The sequence below is a fragment of the Lissotriton vulgaris genome, chromosome 1_1 (assembly GCF_964263255.1).
Source record: "Lissotriton vulgaris chromosome 1_1, aLisVul1.2, whole genome shotgun sequence".
NCBI lineage: Eukaryota > Metazoa > Chordata > Amphibia > Caudata > Salamandridae > Lissotriton > Lissotriton vulgaris.
Genome location: NC_141685.1, coordinates 27,252,936 through 27,275,470, shown reverse-complemented (window position 1 = coordinate 27,275,470; position 22,535 = coordinate 27,252,936). Strand labels below are relative to the sequence as shown.

The 22,535-nt window shown below is 50.3% G+C and overlaps 1 protein-coding gene across 1 annotated transcript in view; it reads right to left on the bottom strand.

Annotated features, from left to right (window-relative positions):
- The window catches only part of LOC147737030 (uncharacterized), a 183,360-nt gene that overhangs the window by 53,514 nt on the left and 107,311 nt on the right, over positions 1-22,535 (bottom strand). The window lies entirely within an intron of this gene.

Sequence of the window (22,535 nt, the reverse complement as noted above, 5' to 3'; positions counted from 1 at the left end):
AGAGGATCACGTTCAGGCTCCTCACCCACGCACACAAATCTCTCCACGACCTGGGCCCCAAGTACCTCAACGACCGCCTGACCTTCTACACGCCCACCCGCCAGCTATGTTCGAGAAGCCTCGCCCTCGCCGCCGTACCACGCATCCGAAGAGCCACCGCTGGTGGCAGATCCTTCTCCTACCTGGCGGCCAAGACATGGAACTCCCTCCCCATCCATCTTCGGCTGACCCAGGACCATCTCGCCTTCAGGAGACAACTCAAGACCTGGCTGTTCGAGCAATAGCAGACCCCTTCCCCCAAGCGCATTGAGACCCTGCCGGGTGAGTAGCGTGCTATACAAGTGTTATGATTGATTGATTGATTGATTGACACCTGCCGCGGGTCGCGACCGCACCTTGGCGCCCTACCGGGAGAAGGGTAGGAAGGGTGAAGCTGCGCCCGCTGTACTACGGCCCACCGCGCCATCACTAGGGCTCGTGTACTGCTCCTGGGCTCCGAACGTCTTCCTTTGCCTCTGCAGCTGTTGGCGGGAGCTGCTTTGCCCTGATGAACCGACGCCGCCTGGCTTCCTGAGCTCGCGATCCGCTGCCTTGCCGGCAGCCATTCTGTCCCTAAGAGCGGACGGAGCCCCACCACAGAATATCTCCCATATTGAGGCTGGTCCCCACAGTCCCATGCCGTTAGCTCAGAGGTGTTGCCTACACGAGGAGCTACTTGCGGCAAGCTGTCTGAGGGGTGCCTACACCAGATCCCAACGTGCGCTGAACATCCTTAATTGTATCTCGTGGATGACCCTTGCTCACTACCGCTGACCTAGTGCTTGTTACCGGGCTGGACACTTTGCCTTGCATACTTACTTAGAATAGCGGAGCTTCTTTTCACGAAAGGGGACCCCCTGACGTCTCGCATATAAGGAACCTGGCGTGCAGTGGCTCGAATACTAACGCGACGCCATAACTGGCTAGGGGGCGCCCACAACTTCGGAAGTGCAAAAAGAGGGACGAGGACAAATCCTACTGAGCTGGGTCCCCAGCTACCACTGCTTCTCCCCCTAAGGAGCTGGGCCTACATCATCTGTTTCATGAAATGAGGCAGGGCTTTGCCACGGTGGTGGAAAAAGTAGACAAGATGTCCTCCAGGATGGACGCCCTAGTACACAAGGTTGATCAACACGAGGAGCGGATCACAACAACGGAGCAGCGGATCTCCGACAATGATGACCTCACCGCATCTCACAACTTGCCCATATGGATAACCTCCTCCGAATCATAGCAGCCAAGAACGAGGACTTGGAGGCCCGTAGTCGACGCAACAACATACGCGTCACGGGAATTCCGGAGTCCAAAGACACGGGCAAGATGGAATTATATGTGGAAATGCTCCTTAGGGGAATCGGTGGGAGAAGATGCTTTCTCAACACAATTCATTGTCGAGCGGGTGAATAGATCACTGGCCCCATCCCCAAGCCTGGCCTGCCACCTAGGCCGATCATCGCCCGATTATTGAACTATCGCGATTGCGATGTTGCCTTGAGAGCAGCTCGGACACAACAGAACCTACATTATAACGGGGTCGCATTTTCCATCTATCCTGATTTCACTCCAATGGTTCAGGAGGAGAGACGCAAATTCATCGTGGTAAAAAAGAAGTTAAGGGAAGCCCAGCTGGAATACGCACTGCTCTACCAGGCGAAGCTACGGGTGACACACCAGGGAAAACATTGCTTCTTCACGAACCCACAAAAGGCAGAGGACTTCTTAAAGACGATCCGCAAGGCACGGAGGAATGGCCGGAATGCTGAAGAGGACCCCGAAGATGACCCAGCCTCGGCGGCCGACGAGCATTAACCAGTTGACGCCTACATGATCTGAACTGATGTACTCCTGAACTGGCGGGCATTGCCCATACTGCGCGATCCCAGTGGGCTCGGACGCTATGATACGGAACGGGACTACATAATCTCTTCAGTGGTAACGTATTCCAGGGACCACAACTCCTGTCCTGGCCTCCACCGAGGGTGGTACAGTGCTAGAGGCTATCGGAGGGAGAAGTGGTTGTGTGCCCTCGATGTTGTTTCCCCCACGGGTGTACCCCATTTATGCCATTAAGTTGTGGGGGGAGGGAGGGAGGGGTGAGGGAGGGATGGGCGGCTGCTGTCATGATTGGGATGCAGTAGTGGGAGGGGGGTTGGGACCTGTTGGGAAGGGAAGTTTATTGCATGGAAGGGACAGAAGAGCGGCGGAAAGTCATGACAATGTGCATCATTTGCTTTGGAAAGGTGTTGCTGCAGTCGTAGGGGTGGGCATCAAGGGTATGTTGTGTCACAGACAATGGCTGATCTAAGCACCAATGCACAATTGAACTGTATGTCGTGGAATATAAGAGGGCTAAATAATGCTAAAAAATGGCGAAATGTGCTTTCCTATTTAAACCGCCATCAAGTCCACCTTGTCCTATTACACGAAACCCACTTATCTCCGCAAACGTGAGTAGCCTTTGCCGGTAAATGGACTGGCACCCGAGTATTATCCTCCTACTCTAATTATGCGAGGGGGGTTGCTATCCTCATTAAACGCACTGTACCATTCCAAATGTGCGGCAAATTCATAGATAGGGAAGGGCGCTCGCCCTGCTGTGGGGGCGGCTGGGCCGTGACACTATCACTTTAGCTAATTGCTATGCACCTAACATTGATATGCCCTCCTTTTTCACTACACTTTGGGGTAAAATCGTAGACGTGGGGTCCCGACATAATTTGGGGGGGGGGGGGACGGACTTTAACTTAGCTCTGCAGCCGCAACTAGATAGAGCAGATGGAGTAATGCACTACAAGCCCAGATCCAGGGAGACACTGGGAGGTGTGATTCTAGAGAACGGATAAGTAGACTGTGAACGTGGGCGGTCAGCGGGCTGGAAAAGCAGGCAAGGAGGCCGGATATAGTGCGCAATACTGCTCTTTTATTGCACACGAGGCAGGGGTTGGTAACAAAAACAGGAGAAACAAATATGAGGCTCCAAAACGAGGTGTACTGTCTTCGTCCGCCTCCGGAGTTGTAGGGGCTCGGTAGGGGTCCAGGTCTTGGGTGTAGATGTCTTCTGATGTCGGGGAGGCTCCTCGGAGGGCAATAAGAGAAAAACAAAGAAAAGGAGCCGTTAGTCCCGCTGGGGCTTGAGGTATTGTACCGTAACCGTCACCAGGGTGTGGTGAGTCAGAAAGGACCGTGAGGAAAGGGTGGGGAGGACGAGGAATGGCAAAGTACAGAGGGTGATCAAAGAGGTTCGTGTAGGGGAAGTTTATATACAGTGCGAGGTGCTGTACAATATATACAGGGTGCCGAGCTATTATCAATGACGTGTCGAGGATAGAGGGAATAATTACACAGGGGGCCGAAGTATTTACACAGAGCACCTAGCGTGCTTAAGAGAAGGTAGCTGGTACTCACGTGCTCCGCCGCAACTCTCCGTCGAGTTGCGGTCGCTCTTCAGCCACCTCCGGGGGACTCCACCAGTCTTCGGACCACTCGTCTGCTTCTCCGCTCCCGTCCTCTTCTTCCGCAGCTCCAGTCGAAATCTCCTGCCACAATACTCCGACGGCTTCGGAATCCCCACTTCCGTCTTTTCTGTGTCCTGACGTCGGTGAAAAGGCGGGACTTCCGGGGTCAGGGTGAAGTCTTTCCGGTCCGTTGTCTCCCCGGATTGGGTCCTGTATTACAGAGAGGGGCGGGATTCGAGTAGTCATGGACGCTTTTGTTGTTGCCTTTGACCGCGAGTCCTGGAAGGGAGTGCACCGGAGGGTCGGCAATCCTGGCGGGGTGAGTAAGGGATTCACGACTCGCGGGGCAGTATCACATCCCCTTCCCCTAGCTGTTCTTCTTGTAAGGGTTGGAGACATGGGTTAGTGGGAGAGGTAATCAGCATTACCCTGGTCTACGCCTTTCGAATGTACCGTTTTAAAGTGGTAGGGCTGTAGCGACAGAAACCAGCGGAGGACTCGGTCGTTGTGCCCTTTGTTCCGGGCCATCCACTCCAGAGGAGCGAGACCTGTGAAAATGGTAAAGTCTCGTCCTTCCAGGTAATATCTGAGGCTCTCAACAGCACATTTGATTGCAAGGGCCTCTTTTTCCACCACGGCATAGTTTTTTTCTCATGGGAACAGCTTTCTGCTGAGGTAGAGGATGGGTTACTCGTTCCCCAAGTGGTCTTTTTGTGACAGTACTGTACCTAATCCCTGTTCCGAAGCGTCTGTTTGGAGCAGAAATGGCTGTGAGTAATCAGGACTCACTAACACGGGACTGGAGGTCAGGGCGCTTTTTAGATCGGTGAAGGCACGCCACAACAACGGCGTCGGATTTCGTAGGGCTGTTTCGGTGGATTTCTTTAAGAGGTCAGTGAGTGGGGCTGCCCTCTGTGAGAAGTTGGGAACAAACCTCCGGTAATAGCCTAAGAGACCTAAGAATGCCCTAAGGTCTCTTCTGGTCTGGGAAAACGGGAGGGACTGGATGGCTTCGGTTTTGCTTTTCTGAGGTCTTATCAGGCCTTCACCCAGAAGGTATCCTAGATATTTCACAGTTTGGGCGGCTAGGGTGGTTTTGGCAGGATTTGTCGTGAACCCATAAGACCCTAGGGAGGTGATGACCTTCTGGAGGTGTTCTAGGTGTTGTGTCCAACTATCACTGTAAATGATGATATCGTCCAGATAAGCGCCTGCATACAGGGTGTGGGGCCTTAAAATGTGATTCATTGCTCGTTGGAATGTAGCGGGTGCGCCGTGAAGGCCGAAAGGCAGGACAATGAACTGATACAATCCCTCAGGGGTGGAAAAAGCCATCTTTTTTTTGTCCTCCTCTCTGAGGGGTATCTGCCAATACCCCTTACAGAGGTCTAGCGTGGAGATAAACTGGGCCTTCCCTATTCGTTCGACCATCTCGTCGACGCGAGGCAAAGGATATGTGTCAAAGGTAGATATCTTGTTGACCTCACGGAAGTCAATACAAAACCTGACAGACCCGTCAGGTTTGGGTACAAGGACTATCGGGGAGTTCCAATCGCTCACCGAGGGTTCTATGATTCCCATCTTTAACATTTGTTCTGTTTCCCTCTGTATAACCGCCCTCCGGGCTTCAGGGACCCGATACGGTCTTTGTCTGACTACCTTCCCAGGTTCCGTTTGTATGATGTGTTCGGTGATGGTGGTACGACCGGGTGAGGATGAAAACACCTGTCGTAGCGGATATAGGACTTTCTTGAGCTCTAGACCCTGTTGAGTAGTTAATTCAGTGTCTAAACAGGGGGAAATGGTGAGGGGAACATGATCAAGAGAGGCGGACAGACGGGACGAGGGCCTTCCCATTTTTTCAGGTGATTCACATGATATATCTGTTTTGTACCTCGTGTGGGATCTAGCTCTAACTCGTATGTGACAGGGGTCACCTTTCGAAGGATGGAATATGGACCCTGCCACTGGCCTAGAAGCTTTTGGTCTGATGACGGCATCATTAAGAGAACTAGATCATCTACGGCAAAGGCCCGTGTTTTTGTGCCCTTGTCGTATTGCCCTTTTTGATTGTTTTGTGCACTCTCCAAGTTTTGTCGGACTATGTCCCTTATCACGGACAGGTGTATTTTTAGGTTGTCAATATATTCAGGAAGGGGACGGGTACGGTCTGGTTCTGCTTCCCATGCTTCTTGAGCCATGTCTAACAGGATGCGAGGGGGTCGACCATACAGCAGCTCGTAGGGTGAATAACCGGTGCTGCTCTGTGTTTTACATCGATGGCGAACAAGGCAAATGGTAACATGTCCTCCCACCTTCTTGCTTCTAACCCAAACAATCTTTTTAGTGTTTGTTTCAATGTGGCGTTGTATCTCTCGACTAACCCGTCGGTTTGCGGATGATACGCCGATGTTCTAATTTGTTTTATCCCTAGTTGGGAGCAGATCTGTCTCATGAGGGCTGAGACAAAAGGGGTGCCATGATCAGTCAGGATTTCCCGGGGAAACCCCACTCTGGAGAACACTGAGATGAGGGCCTTAGCGATGTTCTGAGTAGTGGGTTGACGCAAAGGTAGGGCTTCAGGGAAGCGCGTGGCATAGTCCACGATAACCAGAGCATAGCGACAGCCGCTTCGGGAAGGCAAGAGGGGTCCAATGATGTCCATCCCTACTCTGCTGAACGGGACATCAATGACAGGCAGAGGCTGTAGGGGTACCCTAGGTGGTCGATACCTGCTATGCTTTTGACACACCGGGCACTCGCGGCAATAAGTCTTGATGTGTTGGTAAACACCGGGCCAGTAGAACTTCTCTAGGATCGTTTGACTGGTTTTTTCATCGCCAAAATGACCCCCCAGGAGGTGACTGTGGGCAAGGAACAGGACTTTGTCTCGGAAGGGGCCAGGGATCAGAAGCTGGCGTTTTTGTTGTGTCCCTCCCTTACGGTATAACAACCCATTTCTCTTGAAAAAGTAAGGACCTACATTGAGGGGATCCTCGTTGTTTACCGCTCTTCCCCACGCCTCCTGCAGGAGAGGATCTTCTTGTTGTGCTGCCCTGAATGCCAGGGATGCTCGTCCGGAATCACTGGGTAAACACAGGTGTACTCTCTCTTTTCCTTCTTCTTCTGTGTTTTGGTTTTGTGGGGTTTTTGCTCTATAGATGGGGGAGACAGACCCTGAGGGAATGGTGCTTCTTCCCACCATCGGGTCAGGGAATCGGTCGTGTCCTGTAGAAGCCTGGGCAGTCCGGAATAGTCGCTCCCCAAAATGGCCTGTTCTGGAAGAGCCGGTACAAGACCCACTGTGAGGGTGGTTCCTGGGTCCTTGGGGTGTTGAACATGTACTTGGGTGGTCGGATATCTTTTAGTGTCTCAGTGGACGCATTGAATGGCGACCATGCCAGATGGAGGGTTAACAGGGTAGGCCAGATCTTCTGGTCTAAGGACGCTCTGTCGACACCCGGTGTCTGCTAGAGCCATGACTGTCTGTCCGTCAATGTTCACTGGACACCGGAACGGGGGTGGTGTAGTACCCCGGAACAGAACAGACATAGTTCTGGACAAGGCCTACCTCCATGGGCTCTTCGTTGTGGGGACACACCCGAGCAATGTGTCCGAATCCCCCGCAACTGTAACATTGGGGCCCAGGATTGGTAGATCGATGCAGTATAGGGGTGGGAATGAGAGGGGTCGGTGGGGTCGGATGCCTGTGGTGGGGTGTGGTTTATGCGGGTGTTCCTCCTTGCCTCGCTGTAAGTCTTGCGCTCGACTGTAGGCGCTTGCTATTTCCACTGCGGCTTCCAGTGTAAGACGGGCGTGTTGCCGGACCCACCTTTGGGTGCCTGGATGTAACGAAGCCAGGAACTGCTCCAGGTACACTTTCTCTAGGATTTCTTCTTTGGTGGAGGCATCGGGTCTAAGCCACCGGTTGGCTAAATCCTTGATCCTGAAGGAGAGGGCTCTGTGAGTTTCTTGAGGTCCTTCCTTGGCCTGTCGTAAATTTACTCGGTAAGTTTCATCGTCTATGCCCAGACGTTCGAGGATACACTTCTTGATGTCCCCATAAGGGGTGTTGCCCTGTATATTGGCCTGTTGGTACGCGGCTTGCAAGTCGCCGGTCAACAAGAGCCCAAGGTATTGACCCCAACGGTCGATAGGCCAAGAGGCGGCCTGTGCTAGCCTCTCGAAATTAGTAAAGAAGTAGTCCGGGTCATCTCCCGGCACATACTTCTGGAGAACCACGGAAGGCAGGGAGGTCACTGGTCTCTGTTGCCCCAGGGCGTCGGTCAATTTCCCCATGACCTGTTCGTGCGTGTCGCCCTGCCCTTTAAGTACATCGTGGAGTTGGCCTTGGTCGTCCTCTGCGGTCTTCAGGAACCACTCCATTAATTTCCCTAATTGTTCTTGGGACTCGGCCATCCTCTTCATCACGGCCTCCATGCTTCCAGGAGATCCCTCTTCTGACACCAGATGTGAACGTGGGTGGTCAGCGGGCTGGAAAAGAAGGCAAGGAGGCCGGATATAGTGGGCAATACTGCTCTTTTATTGCACATGAGGCAGGGGTTGGTAACAAAAACAGGAGAAACAAATATGAGGCTCCAAAACGAGGTGTACTGTCTTCGTCCGCCTCCGGGGTTGTAGGGGCTCGGTAGGGGTCCAGGTCTTGGGTGTAGATGTCTTCTGATGTCGGGGAGGCTCCTCGGAGGGCAATAAGAGAAAAACAAAGAGAGCCGTTAGTCCTGCTGGGGCTTGAGGTATTGTACCGTAACCGTCACCAGGGTGTGATGAGTCAGAAAGGACCGTGAGGAAAGGGTGGGGAGGACGAGGAATGGCAAAGTACATAGGGTGATCAAAGAGGTTCGTGTAGGGGAAGTTTACATACAGTGCGAGGTGCTGTACAATATATACAGGGTGCCGAGCTATTATCAATGACGTGTCGAGGATAGAGGGAATAATTACACAGGGGGCCGAAGTATTTACACAGAGCACCTAGCGTGCTTAAGAGAAGGTAGCTGGTACTCACGCGCTCCGCCGCAACTCTCCGTCGAGTTGCGGCCGCTCTTCAGCCACCTCCGGGGGACTCCACCACTCTTCGGACCACTCGTCTGCTTCTCCGCTCCCGTCCTCTTCTTCCGCAACTCCAGTCGAAATCTCCTGCCACGATACTCCAACGGCTTCGGAATCCCCACTTCCGTCTTTTCTGTGTCCTGACGTCGGCGAAGAGGCGGGACTTCCGGGGTCAGGGTGAAGTCTTTCCGGTCCGTTGTCTCTCCGGATTGGGTCCTGTAATACAGAGAGGGGCGGGATTCGAGTAGTCATGGACGCTTTCGTTGTTGCCTTTGACCGCGAGTCCTGGAAGGGAGTGCATCGGAGGGGCGGCAATCCTGGTGGGGTGAGTAAGGGATTCGCGACCCGGGGGGCAGTATCACATAGAGGCGTTTACATCTCTCCCGTAGGGAGGGTACACACTTCACCTCACAGACAGGCACATGGGCACGACTGGATTATTTCCTTACGACCAGGGAGCTATCTACAGGGGTGGAGAAAATACTACACTTACCGAGGACATATTCCGATCACAGCCCTGTCCTGATGCGCATGCGAATACCTGGTTGGGACACCCCTAGACCACGATGGAGGTTACAACCTACGGCCCTGCTAGACGCTATGTTTCGCACTGAACTCAGAGAGGAAATTGCTGCTTTCTTTCCTAGGAACAGGGGGTCTGTAGACTCGGTCGAATGTATCTGGGTGGCCTTTTAAGTGACGGTCAGGGGGTATTGCATGTCAAAAGTTTTGGGGTCCTTCGCGATATCCAGCGCACTATCTGCACACTCGATGGTGAGCTGAGGGCCTTGGAAACCCGAATGGTGGAAGATGGCAGCGCCAACGTTCACACAGAGTTTAGAGATAAGTTGACGAAATACGAGGAAGAAGCTGACAGGGAAGCAAAGTTCAGGGGGAAGCACTGGCAAGCTAAGAAATACTGCGAGGGAGACAGACCCGGAAGGGCGCTAGCTGTGATGACATGCACCTCACACGACCACAACATGATTTTAGAACTCACAGATGACCATGGACACACAGTTAGAAATTTGGACAATATACTCACTGCTTTTGTTACTCATTACCATGCACTTTACCTCACAGCCACGACTGCTGATGTACCGTATAGCGACTTCTTAGGTGACGTAGCCCTCTGCTGGCTTAGCGATGGAGACAGGGCCTTCCTGGCTGCCCCTTTGGAATTAGATGAAATCCGTGAAGCCATTATGTCTTTGAAAAACTGTAAGGCGCCTGGACTGGACGGGATCCTAGCCGAATTTTATAAAACATAAATCGATATTATGGCCCCTGTTCTCCGTGAGGTCTTCGAGGAGTCGCTGACTGACGGTGTCCACCCCTGCTCCATGCGTGAGGTCATTATCACCTCACTCCAAAAACCCCAGCTCCTGCGACTCGTTTCGTCCGCTAACCCTCTTGAACTGTGACGTTAAAATACTCGCGAAGGTTCTGGCAACCAGATTATCCCTCTTAATGAACAGAATTGTTTTACCTGATCAATCTGGCTTTGTCTCGGATCGCTCCACCTCTCACAACCTGTGTACGTTGTTTTCCTTACTACGTACGGTGCACCCTGGCCTACCAGTGGCCGCAGTTTTCCTCGACGCCACCAAGGCCTTCGACTCGGTCGAATGGCCATACCTCTTCATGGTCCTAGCGAGCATGGGATTTCCCAAGTTATTTATCTCATGGGTTCAGCTGCTCTATACGCAGCCAACGGCTAAGGTCCTCATTAACGGTCGCCTTTCGCATTCCTTCGCCGTCACCAGAGGTACCCGTCAGGGGTGCCCATTATCCCCACTCTTATTCGCAATTGCTGTTGAATCTCTTGCCTGCAGGCTGCGCCAGCTACACCGTGAAGGTGCGATACGTTGTTTCCAGCGCCAGATCGATGTGTCCTTATACGCCGATAATATGACACTTTTTGTCAAACACCCAGCCTTGAACCTTAATCCCTTACTCAGAGAGTTTGTCCTATTCGGCAGGATGTCTGGTGTGCACATAAATTGGACCAAGTCGCAATTTTTTCCACTCACGGATGCGATTGTCGATTTTCCCCTCGATTATCCTCTTGAGTGGTGCAGGTCGGGCCTGCGATACCTCGGGATACAGATCTCGCGTGATAAAGATGAAACTCTACGCTCCAATTACGGCGTGGCAATCACGAAGCTCACCGCGTCGGTGGACCACTGGATCGCCCTCCCGCTCTCCATGGCTGGCAGAGCGTCCCTTATCAAAATGATTGTCCTTCCCTGTTTTCTCTACCTCTTTCTTAACATACCTTACTATCCGGGTGCCTTCTTCTTTAAAACACTGAAATCAGAATTATGTCGCTTGTTCTGGGGGGGCAAGGGTCCGAGGCTTAAATGGTCTGCACTGACACAGCCATACGACAAAGAAGGCTTCGATGTCCCAGATTTTGAGGCTTATTACCTGAGCGTGCAAGCACATTATGCTTATCATTGAATGTTCCCCACCCCCTTCATGCCACAACTGGCAGTGGAGGACTGGATCGTTCATCCCCTCCCACTCAATGGACTCCTCCATTGCCCAGAATCATCTATAATGACACCACTTACCTCCGTCTCATGTACTCTGGATGCTTGGCGCCGTATAGCTAAGAGTCTATCTTGCCGCCTACTGTACTCCTCTCAGTTACCACTGACATATCATCCTAACCTTGCCCTTCTACAGGAACGTGGCTTCCGATTACTCTGCGAACGCGTGCGCATCGCATGTTGGGGTGACCTCTTCTCAGACGGGCTATTCAAGACTGCGGAGCTATTCTTCGCCTCCCATGTCCGCACTCCACTTGATGTATTTTACTATCTGTGCTTACGCCAAGGGATGAAAGATATCCTACCTGATTTCCCCAGTGAACCTGAAAACACACAACCACTACATTTCATGCTATGTTCACAAGATGGTTCACCCTTAGTATCTGGTCTCTATCGACATCTCAGGGCGAATATTCCGATGTCTGAAACCAGGGCTCGACTACACTGGGACACTGACTTAGCGATCAAACTCAGCAATGAACAATGGCACTACTGCTGTGCCCTCACGGCTCAAATATCGGGTAGCAGTAGACTTAAGATAATACATTATAAGTTCCTACAACGACTTTACTACACCCCGGTTAAGAAACATAAGTTCCGACTGACTGATAATGACAGATGTGAGCGCTGCCGCGCAGAACATGCAGGGTTCTTGCATCTCGCTTGGGAGTGCCCCCCTGTTCGCCTCTACTGGCAACAGGTGCACGACGCCCTCGTGACTATGACAGGGGAGTCCATACTTCTCGATCCATTACTTATGCTCCTTGGTTACACGCCGCACATCCCTGAATCCAGCAGGAAATTCTTGGATATTGCACTGCTCTTGGCAAAGCGGCAAATAGCATGCCGATGGGGCCGTGGCAGAGCCCCTAAATTCAAGGAATGGCTAGCCAACATGACCTATAGCCAAGAGCAACACGTAACCTTCACTGAAATACTACCAATCACAAGTCAACCTAAAGACATATGGGGTCCCCTGGTCAGCTACCTACTTGCCCAGACGGATGAGGAGGATGGCCCAGAGGAAGATGCCGCCCGTAACCCCACTGATGCCAGGTGACGCATTGTGTCGCCCGCCACCTACTGACACACTAATGTTCTTCTAGACCGGTTCATCAGCCCCGTACCTAAGTATATGCCCCAAAAGATAGCACAACCTGTCAAGAATAGCTGTCAGTCCACACTATATCTACTATTGCTCATGTTGTGCCCTCACCTCGTATGTGTTTATGTAGTTTAATCCATACTGTGCATGCTTTCCCCTTGACAATGTACCTTGCCACCATACAATGTGCTCACCCTGATGACGTAATGTAATTGTTGCCTACGATAGCGAATTGCAATATACATTCATTGTACCTATTTACATCTATGACTATGCTACCTCAAGCTCCAACCCATGTATGTTTGTTTTTTCTTTTTTCTTTATCTCTCAATGCTCTCTGTGTTGAAAAACCAATAAACAGATTAAAGAAAAATAGATAGATAAAGTGAGGGCGATAGATAGATAGAGTGAGGGCTATAGAGAGATAAAGTGAGGGCGATAGATAGATAGAGTGAGGGCTATAGAGAGATAAAGTGAGGGCGATAGATAGATAGAGTGAGGGCTATAGAGAGATAAAGTGAGGGCGATAGCTAGATAGTGAGTGCGATAGATAGAGGGTGATAGAGTGATGTCGATAGATAGATAGATGTAAATGTAAATGTATTGGCATTTATATAGCGCACTACTTACCCGTAGGTTCCCAAGGCGCTTCGACCGCTGCGAAACCCTTCCTGGCTTCCCTGAGAGATGGTCCCTTAATGGGTATCTCCAGGGTGAGACCAGGCATCCCCGGCGGTCTGGTGGGGCCGTTAGTGAAGATGAGGCAAGCTAATGCCCAGAGTTGCCGAGTGTGATCGCTGATCAGAGTGGGCACCGAGGCGAGAGAATTATCGAGTCCGCTGACCCTGGTCCAGAAACCTGCCGCGCCGGGAATCGAACCCTGGTCCCGGGCCGTCCTCTGCTCTCGGGTCTGCCGCCTCTAACCAGTCTAAATAGATAGAAAGATAGATAGATAGATAGATAGATAGATAGATAGAGTGAGGGCGACAGAGAGCTAGAGTGGGGCAATAGATAGAGTGAGGGCGATAGATAGATAGAGTGAGGGCGATAGATAGACAGAGTGAAGGCGATGGATAGATAGAGTGAGGACGATAGATAGATAGATAGATAGATAGAAAGATAGATAGAGTAAGGGTGATCGATAGATAGAGTGAGGGCGATGGATAGATAGAGGGCCATAGATAGATAGATAGATAGATAGATAGATAGATAGATAGATAGATAGATAGATAGAAAGATAGATAGAGTAAGGGTGATCGATAGATAGAGTGAGGGCGATGGATAGATAGAGGGCCATAGATAGATAGATAGATAGATAGATAGATAGATAGATAGATAGATAGATAGATAGATAGATAGATAGATAGATAGATAGATAGATAGATAGAGTGAGGGCGATAGATAGATAGAGTGAGGGCGATAGATAGATAGATAGATAGATAGATAGATAGATAGATAGATAGATAGATAGATAGATAGATAGATAGAGTAAGGGTGATCGATAGATAGAGTGAGGGCGATGGATAGATAGAGGGCCATAGATAGATAGATAGATAGATAGATAGATAGATAGATAGATAGATAGATAGATAGAGTGAGGGCGATAGATAGATAGAGTGAGGGCGATGGATAGATAGATAGATAGATAGATAGATAGATAGATAGATAGATAGATAGATAGATAGATAGATAGATAGATAGATAGATAGATAGATAGATAGAGTGAGGGCGATAGATAGATAGAGTGTGGAGGGGCTCGGACTTCACAACATACCACAACAAGGCGGAGGTGGAGAAGGGTACATGGCAGAGGGGGAGAAGGGTGCAAGTGGGGGGCGATAAGGGTGCAAGGCAGAGGTTGTATATTTGTATTTTTCAGAACAGAATTCATAGTGTTGTTGAAAGGCGACTTGTGAATTGCATATTTACAGAGCTGTCCTTTGTGTGTAGTTGTTGTTCTTTATGATGAGAGCAATTAGAACAAGTGACACGTAGTATGGAGAAACAGAAAGATAGTAAACAAAAAGTAAAGAAAGCAAGTAGAAGATTACATTTAGCAAAACACAGCAATTCAATGGAAGGATCACATTTAGCAAACAAGTAGAGACAAGCGCTATCTCTTTTGCCCTCGTTAATGGTAATCTGTTGACCTCAAAAGTCTGGCTTTCGTTGTCGTGATTGGAACTGCGGCCGAAAGACCTCTGCAGATGTCAGCCGTGAGCGTTTAACCATCTTCTGACTAGCATTGCTCCGATATCATGTTACTGTATATTTTGAAGCATGAAGTTACTTGTGTTATGAATAGATTGTGTTAGCTTTGTGGGTATAGGTATATCTCTTTTAAACATATATGCTCTCGGGTTGGTAATTATTCCCTGTAGGTAGGCGTGTATTTAACCACAAGAGACCAAGTATCCCTTTAGTCATCTTTCAGTTTATGACTCCATAATCACATGTCCTCTTATTGAATCACTCTGATTGGCTTGGATAGGCCGGACTTTTCATCTCAATACCAACATAACAGCTAATCTATTGGCTTTTGACTTTTTATTTTCGGGCAAATATAGACAAAAAGACCTGGTGCAGAGACTTTGTTTGGACCTGTCTCTACATTGTTTCTTCTTTCAACATCCTAAAGCATCTATATATGGTAAGTATTCACAATGTTTTCTTCTGCTCAACGGATAACACAGTCAACCCCCATCACATCCATCTAGAAAGAGGAGTCTTTTCCTGTTGTTATTGTTTAATAGTTAGAACATTTCAAAATAGGTAGGAAAAATCATTTCCAACTCAACAAAATAAACATGCCAGTATCTGTCAGTCTGAGTCTAACCAGTCACTCTTATGGCATAAATATAGATCATTTCTATCAGATCTATTTAGAACAAAGCATAGATACCTTCGTTGTCCCCTAATAATTGGCACACCTTTAAATAGGCAGGGAAAAAGGGAAATCTTCACTTAATAAAATAAAATAAAAATATATTCTTTGTCGGTTTGAGCTCAACTAGTCATCTTTGCTGAATAACTAATTTCCAAATTCTATTCTATTTTCCTTTGGATTCCTGTAAATCCTGGTACAGGTTTCCCAAATCCTCCCCATCACATGGTCAGATCATCATGTCATCATGGCATCTTTGACGACTCAAGATTCCGGCTCTCCTAAACAACATTCCATCCCACGTCAGCCTTTCCTGGCATGGAACAATATTGACCCTGCCAGCCTGAAAACTCTTTTGACTAATTCTATCCCCACCCTTTCAGCCGATCCCAATACCGCCATTACACAATTTAATGAGTGGGTGGGCTCCGCAGCCACCCATCTGGCCCCTCTTAAACAACGATCTCGTAATAGATCTGCTCCTTCGGCCCCCTGGTATTCAGAGGCTCTAAGAAATCAGAAACAACAATGTAGGAACAAAGAGAGGCACTGGCGGAAAGACTACTCTGCTGAGGCCAAAATGAAGTATAAAGAAATGCTGGCTATATATAAATCTATGATTAGCGAGGCTAAGAAAAAGTTCTTTAGCGACAGAATCGAACTAGCCAAAAACTCCAACAAGGCACTGTACAAAACTACCAAACAGCTAGCTGGTTACTCTTCTAACGTAACCCCCCCACCCTCTCAGTCTCTATGTGACGCCTTGGCCAATTTCTTTTACGGCAAAGTTAATGACATCTATTCCGCCTTCACAAACAACACTAATTCCCCCTTTAATTCGCCGATAATCTCTCGGACGGGACCTACTCTCTCTCAGTTCAATGACATCTCCAGTTCTCAGGTCGCGGACATTATATCCACAATAAAATCGGGTTCTGCTCTTGATCCATGTCCTCTCAAAGTACTACTTCCTGTCATCGAAGTGGTGCTTCCTGTCATCACTTCTATTTGTTCACCTCAGGTATTTACCCAGTCACTTTAAAACAGACTCTCATCAAACCACTGTTAAAGAAACCTCATCTTGATATGGAAGAATTAAAGAGCTATCGACCGATCGCCAACCTTCCAATCTTAGCAGAAATAGCCTAAAAGGCTTTGAACTCACACCTTTCGGCCTTTTTAGAGGAACATCATCTTCTCGACGACTCCCAGTTTGGCTTTCACCAATATCATGGGACGGAGACGGCTTTGATCAAAGCCGCGGATGATATTAGATCCATCCGGGATGCCAGGGGGACTGCAGTTCTAATACTGCTTGACCTGTCGGCGGCTTTCGACACGGTCGATCATGTTATTTTGATCGACCGTGTCGAAAACATAGGTGTCCAACACAACGCCAGGAAACTGCTGGCCTCCTTTTTGGCCAATAGGACTCAGGTGGTTACAATGGGCTTGTTCCATTCTTCCACCTTGTCTCTGCCATGTGGGGTTCCTCAAGGCTCATCCCTTAGTCCGACACTTTTTAATATCTATGTGTCGGACCTTGCCAATACCATTCGTGCACACGGGATGAGCCTCACCTCCTGACACACAGTTGGTCCTTGCCATCAAGAATGATGGCCACAAAAAAGCCGATGATCTCAATCAGGGCATGTTGGCAATTGGGAATTGGATGGCTTCCAATTGCCTAAAATTAAATTCCGACAAGACGGAAGTAGTCATTTTTGGTCATCTGACCCCGGAATGGTCCTCTTGTTGGTGGCCCGCGTCACTGGGCCCTCCCCCGGAGCCTGTTAGCAAGGTGAGGAATCTCAGAGTCATTTTTGACGACCCTCTCACCTTTCTCCCCCATGCTAACCAGATCACGTCTGCCGCTTTCATAAATTGAGATTAATTAAGAAAATCCTTCCTTTCCTTCCCGATTCAGCTGGCAAAACGTTGGTCACCTCACTAGTATTGCCGACCTTGGATTACTGCAATGCTCTGTTCTTGAATGCACAAGAAGGAGTTTTGAATAAAATGCAACGAATCCAAAACTCAGCAGCTAGGCTCCTGGGCAGAATCCCCAAATACCACTCCGCTTCTGCAACTATCAGAGAACTACACTGGCTATCTATAAGGAATAGGATAAAATTTAAAGTTCTCTGCATAGTGTTCAAGGCCTTGCACAACATGGGACCTGCTTTCTTTACCCAAAATTTGATTCCCTACTGTCCTTCCAGAACTCTACGTTCCTCCAGCCTAAATGATCTCGTGGTGCCACGCAGCAAATCTGTTTCATGGGGAGACAGAAGATTTCTTGTTTCAGCCCCTAAACTTTGGAATACACTGCCTCCCTCGATTAAATCAAGCCATTCACTCTGGTCTTTTCGCAAACAACTTAAGACCTGGCTTTTTAATCAGTAGACCCTCTCCTTCCTTCACCGGTTAAATTCTGCAGATATCCTAGCACCTAGACGCCCAAGGGCCATTGTTCGCGCTTTAAATTTTTTATTAATAAATAAATAAATAAATGGCTGGCGGTGTGTGTGTGTGTGTCTTGTGAAAGCGTGCACTGATGGCTGGTTGTGTGTGCCTGGTAGAAGCGTGCACTGATGACTGATGGTGTCTGTGCCCAGTGAAAGTGTGCATTGATGGCCGGTGGTGTGTATGCCTGGTGAAAGCGTGCACTGGGCTGATGGTGTGTGTGTGCGCCTGGCCGGCTGGTGGTGTGTGTGCCTGGTGGAAGCGTGCCCTGATGGCTGGTAGTATGCGTCTCTGGTGAAAGCGTGCACTGACAGCTGATGGTGTGTGCCTGGTGAAAGCGTGCACTGATAGCTGGTGGTGTGTGTGCCTGATGAAAGCGTGCACTGATAGCTGGTGGTGGTGTGTGCCTGGTGGAAACATGCACTGGCGGCTGGTGGTGTTTGTGCCCGGTGAAAACGTGCCCCGATGACTGATGGTGTCTGTGCCTGGTGAGAGTGTGCACTGACGGCCGGTGGTGTGTATGCCTGGTGAAAGCGTGCACTGATGGCTGGTGGTGTGTGTGTGTGCCTGGTGAAAGCGTGCACTGATGGCCGGTGGTGTGTATGCCTGGTGAAAGTGTGCACTGATGGCTGGTGGTGTGTGTGTGTGTGCCTGGTGAAAGCGTGCACTGCCGTTTGGTGGTGTGTGTGCCTGGTGGAAGCGTGTACTGACGGCTGGTGGTGTTTGTGCCCAGTGAAAGCGTGCACTGATGACTGATGGTGTCTGTGCCTGTTGAGAGTGTGCACTAACGGCCGGTGGTGTGTATGCCTGGTGAAAGCGTGCACTGATGGCTGGTGGTGTGTATGCCTGGTGAAAGTGTGCACTGATGGCTGGTGGTGTGTGTGTGCCTGGTGAAACCGTGCACTGACGGTGGTGGTGTGTATGCCTGGTGAATGTGTGCACTGATGGCTGATGGTGTCTGTGCCTGGTGAGAGTGTGCACTGACGGCCGGTGGTGTGTATGCCTGGTGAAATCGTGCACTGATGGCTGGTGGTGTGTGCGTGCGTGCCAGGTGAAAGCGTGCATGGACGGGCGGTGGTGTGTATGCCTGGTGAAAGCGTGCACTGATGGCTAGTGGTGTGTGTGTGTGTGTGCCTGGTGAAAGGGAGCACTGATGGCTGGTGGTGTGTGTGTATGCCTGGTGAAAGCGTGCACTGACGGCCGGTGGTGTGTATGCCTGATGAAAGTGTGCACTGATGGCTGGTGGTGTGTGTGTATGCCTGGTGAAAGCGTGCACTGGTGGGGTGTGTGTGTGCGCCCGGTGAAAGCGTGCCCTGATTGCTGGTGGTGTGTGTGTGTGTGCCTGGTGAAAGGGTGCACTGATGGCTGGTGGTGTGTGTGTATGCCTGGTGAAAGCGTGCACTGATGTCTGGTGGTGTGTGTGCCTGGTGGAGGCGTGTACTGACGGCTGGTGGTGTTTGTGCCCAGTGAAAGCTGCACTGATGACTGATGGTGTCTGTGCCTGTTGAGAGTGTGCACTGACGGCCGGTGGTGTGTGTGCCTGGTGAAAGCGTGCACTGACAGCCGTTGGTGTGTATGCCTGGTGAAAGAGTGCACTGATGGCTGGTGGTGTGTGTGTGTACCTGGTGAAACCGTGCACTGACGGCGGTGGTGTGTATGCCTGGTGAATGTGTGTACTGATGGCTGATGGTGTCTGTGCCTGGTGAGAGTGTGCACTGAGGGCCGAATGGTGTGTATGCCTGGTGGAAGCGTGCACTGATGGCTGGTGGTGTGTGTGTGTGCCTGGTGAAAGCGTGCACTGACGGCCAGTGGTGTGTATGCCTAGTGAATGCGTGCACTGATGACTGATGGTGTCTGTGCCTGGTGAGAGTGTGCACTGACGGCCGGTGGTGTGTATGCCTGGTGAAATCGTGCACTGATGGCTGGTGGTGTGTGTGTGTGCCAGGTGAAAGCGTGCACTGACGGGCGGTGGAGTGTATGCCTGGTGAAAGCATGCACTGATGGCTGGTAGTGTGCGTGTGTGCCTGGTGAAAGCGTGCACTGACGGCCGGTGGTGTGTGTGCCTGGTGAAAGCGTGCACTGACGGCCGGTGGTGTGTATGCCTGGTGAAAGCGTGCACTGACGGCCGGTGGTGTGTATGCCTGGTGAAAGCGTGCACTGATGGCTGGTGGTGTGTGTGTATGCCTGGTGAAAGCGTGCACTGATGGCTGATGGTGTGTGTGTGTGTGCCTGGTGAAAGCGTGCACTGATGGCTGGTGGTGTGTGTGTGCCTGGTGAAAGGGTGCACTGATGGCTGGTGGTGTGTGTGTATGCCTGGTGAAAGCGTGCACTGATGTCTGGTGGTGTGTGTGTGTGTGTGTGTGCCTGGTGAAAGCGTGCACTGATGGCTGGTGATGTGTGTGTGCCTGGTGAAAGCGTGCACTGATGGCCGGTGGTGTGTATGCCTGGTGAAAGCGTGCACTGACGGCCGGTGGTGTGTATGCCTGGTGAAAGCGTGCACTGATGGCTGGTGGTGTGTGTGTATGCCTGGTGAAAGCGTGCACTGATGGCTGATGGTGTGTGTGTGTGTGCCTGGTGAAAGCGTGCACTGATGGCTGGTGGTGTGTGTGTGCCTGGTGAAAGGGTGCACTGATGGCTGGTGGTGTGTGTGTATGCTTGGTGAAAGCGTGCACTGATGTCTGGTGGTGTGTGTGTGTGTGTGTGTGCCTGGTGAAAGCGTGCACTGATGGCTGGTGATGTGTGTGTGCCTGGTGAAAGCATGCACTGATGGCTGGTGGTGTGTGTGTGCCTCTGATGGTGGTGTGTATGCCTGGTGAATGCGTGCACTGCTGGCTGATGGTGTCTGTGTCTGGTGAGAGTGTGCACTGACGGCCGGTGATGTGTATGCCTGGTGAAATCGTGCACTGATGGCTGGTGGTGTGTGTGTGTGCCAGGTGAAAGGTAGAAGGAAGCGCTATGGACTGCGTGTGAAATCCAAGAAAGAGTTCAGAATGCAAAGGCAGAGGGCAGCTCGGGTTACAAGCTGCCTTTGAAGAAGATCAGGCAGCACTGGGCAACCATGCCAACATTCCAAGGAGCAGACGGTCGTTCACGTTAGAAGTGTGATGCCCTGAGGACATATGGCACTGTGAGGAGCCTGGGAGACACACGTAGACGCTAAGTGCCTGAGAAGATAAGGAGCGGAAGGAATTCCTTTGAAGTGTGATGCTGAGGCTCGGGAGAAAAGCGCGTGCACATGAGTCGCCTGGAAGGGGCAGCCTTTCTTAATCAATAGCATGACGCCTCTTGCATAGGAGGAATAACTGGAGGCCCACTTAAACTCAGCCCACTTCGTGGCTACCTTCTCGGCCATCTGTTTAGTCAGATGGATCTCTTGCAGAAACGCCACTTGTACATTATGCCTATCCAAGAAGGCAAGCACCTGTCTCGTTTTCTTTGGACTATTGAGGCCCCTGACGTTCCACGTTATCCATGTAAGTTTGCCCAACTCAGCTACCATTCACATTAAGTTCAATTATCATATCCCACTGTAATGTTGCATGCTGTCTTTATAAATCATTCTGCCTGGCATATTGCATTCTGTACAGCATAACAATACATATAAACAAGCCCTCTTTCAGTCCCCCCACCCACACAGGCATCCCAATCATGCCCGCAGCCCCATCAGAAGAAACATAACAAAACAAAACCCCTGCCCCCGCCCACCAAAAGCAGAGAACCTGCTCACACCCCAGGAACAAAAGCTAAACTGCTAGGGGAGTTCCCTTTTGGGGAAAGCTAGTAGCCCAAATGCCCCCCCTATTGTAAGCAGGGGGTCAGAGCCATAATCATAGCCCCCTTCAATCGAACTAGCTGTAGCATATTGTAGTAAAAACGGTAAAAAATTGAAAAAAACACACAGTAATCAATGACAGTCTGGAGTCCACAACGTTAAGGCTATCCGCCGTCAATTCCCACCCTCCATAGCATGTATAGCGTCTGTCATTCCTTTGCTGACTGTATCCATGAAGGATCAGCAAGTACGCTAGACATCAAGGAGCAACGGACAATTAACATAATACAGCACGTGTACAACAAGTAAAATAAAGAGAAAACAGCAAAGAAAACGCAAACAGGCTCATTACTGACATACAATCCGAACGTTATAGGTGCATGTATCAGCCAGCTTGATGTGGCAAGATGTGAGCCCATACCTTACCATATACCTACAACAGCAAACAACAGAGAACGTTCAGATATCGAAGCTGTTGGCTCTAATCATGTTCCAGCATGTAACACAGCAGAACTACTGAGGTGATCTGCAGCACCTTCACAGCCTCATCAGTCCCCTACATCTGCTTTTCCACCCTCCGTCATCGGCGAGGCTTTACGATCAATTTGTTTGATGAAATGTGGTGCATCCTTAGGAGTCGTGAAGATCCTCGGCTTGCTGCCGGGTTGGATCTTGAGCCGGGCCGGGTAGGGCATCGCATACTGGATTGCAAGCGTTTGCAACTTCTTCTTGACCTGTTGAAATTCCTGCTGGGCTTGCTGAACAGCTGTCGTGAAATCCAGATAGGGCTGTATCTCTGTTCCCTGATACCTTGTAGTGCCGATTTCCCATGCCATCCGAAGCGCCACATCTCGATCCCTATTATTAAGAAATCTTGCTATAATCGGATGTGGAGCCGCCCCTGGGACCGGGCGCGGCACAAGGGACCTATGCGCCTGCTCTACCACCAACATGCCGAAGAAATGTTCAGCACCAAACATTGTCTTCAACAAACAGACCCATTTTCGAGATAGACAGAGCTGAGCAAACGATCGCCCACAGGTAAGACTTTTTCCTCCAACCTAATGGAGTACAGGATGGACTCGTAGAAGGCAGAATAATATAGGATGTTGGGCCCTGACCAGCAGAGCTCCACTAATGTGTGTCCATCTTGCTCTGGGCTCTCTAGCACCCCCCCAACTGGTCGATAGTT